We start from the raw sequence: 2,149 nt of genomic DNA, 5'->3' as shown, positions 1-2,149 counted from the left end.
TTTTCTCCGTTTGTTTCGTCTTCTTCTTCCCTCGCATTTACGAGATATTCTATGTGTAACTGAGTATAAAAAGTATATTAAGATTATTAAATAATATGTGTACTTTTTACATGTCTATCTCGCGCTGTGGATATTATTTGATATATTAGATTTCGCGTATTAAATCATACGAAATAATCGTCATAATTCTAATTGTTTTATTCTAGAGATTCGTGATGTGTATTATAATTACATAATATGAATAATACTAGGATTTCTTAAAAAAAAAAATTAGTATTATTTTTAATCTATTCCCATATTTTTTATTTAATATTTTTTTTAAATGCGAAAATGTTAAATAAATTTTTCTACATCGCATACAAAATATTTAATGAATATTTCTGCGTAGAAATGAGAAATAAATATTTTTCAGAGTTCTTTTGTGCAACAAAATATCTTCTAATTGACAGATATATGATTTCTGAGAAATTCTTACGTAAGGTTCATTGAGATTTGCCGTTGCAAAGAATGACAAACCTTTTCTCCGAGAAATGATCTGTCAGCCAATGATCCATGAAAGAGTGATGAGACACTTTCTCCGCTTGACCGTTCTACGCTGTTGTTGCATTGTGGATGACGATAAACTATTTCGACGTGAAACTAGCACGCCTTTGTGTACTGTTTTTAGATGCCTGCAGGATACGCAAGGCGGATCTCCGGGAATCGAAGGAAGGCACGATGTTCGCAATAGAGTCAAACGGTCCCAGATTCTATTAATCATTTTCTCGCGTCCTTTTCTGTCGTAAAGGGAGATGTGCTCGACATATGATTTTTGTAAGTTCTGGCAAAAGAACCTGATCTCAAAAGGAAATCGTTGTCGTCGAAGCGTAAACTATCTGTGAACATTGTGACCTCGAATAAAACGATCCCCTAATATCTTCCAGTCATAGTATTTTGACATTTCGGAATGTGAATTTGAAATTTTAAATTATTTTCGATTGTCGCTGTTTATTAACTTTGAATTAAATTCAAAAGTTGTTAATTTGATATTTTAAATTTTAAATTTTAATATTGATTAAAGAAACGATTAGATCGAAACACGATTGAAACGCACGACTATCGTTGCTAAAAGCCGTAAATACATCTTAATCTCATCGCTCGGGGGAAGGTCCCTTCGATCACCCTCGCAGAAACAACGCCGTCGGAGTAGAAACTTGGAGCGTTATCCTGATCCCGTCAAATCGGATCTGCGAATCTCCCCGTCGAATTGGCTTTATTGTTTCAAACGACATGCAGGATCGTCTTTACGAAGGAGACGAAGTTCGAAGGGCGAATAAACCGGTCCGACCGGGAGGTACGAGAGACGAGCTCGATTCTCGCAGTTGCGCGAAACTCGATGTAAATGTAACACGATGACGATGAGCATTCGGTGCGAAGGAATTCTTATAAGAAACCCTACAAAGGGAGACCTTCAACAACGCGACTCGTTCTCATTGATGGTATCGAGTGACTTAGCAAAGAATACAATCTTTCGATCGATTATACTCGATACGAAAAACGCGACGGTAACTTTACTTGGGAATGAGAATGTAGAACGAAGGATATTAATTAAATTTATTATGTTAACACTATAATTAAGGGATCTAATTTCGAGAGGGAACAATTTAGATTGACTACAATTATCGAAATGAAATTGTCAGATTCGAGACATTCATATTAATATCTTCGTCAGTTATTTATTAAACGATTGATATATCACGGAGCTTATCGTTAATTACTCGGACTTGCGATTTGATTGTTTTATATTTTTAATCCAAATTATATTTATATATTGGAAAGTTAAATGAAAGGAAAGTATTGCGGATAAAGTATATTTATTCTATATTGTGTTAAAAAAATAATTATTATCCCCAAAGATCGCAACAAAGCAAAATAATTTATAATTTTTCTATTATTTTGAATCTTATTTGATTAAATAAATTAATTGCGCGAAATGTACGCTTTGAGACCTATTATTGCGATATATGCATGTAGTTACATATTTATAAATATTATTTAATTACTAAATATATTATAATCTGATATCTGATAATATCTTTTATATTCAATATTTTTAATACCGTTGATTAAATCTCGCAGGCGAAACTTTTAAGGCGTTAAATCAACAATA

This window comes from Cataglyphis hispanica, chromosome 11 (genome assembly GCF_021464435.1).
Source record: "Cataglyphis hispanica isolate Lineage 1 chromosome 11, ULB_Chis1_1.0, whole genome shotgun sequence".
Taxonomy (NCBI): domain Eukaryota; kingdom Metazoa; phylum Arthropoda; class Insecta; order Hymenoptera; family Formicidae; genus Cataglyphis; species Cataglyphis hispanica.
The sequence above is the reverse complement of the archived record's forward strand: the minus strand, read 5'-3'. Positions refer to the sequence as shown.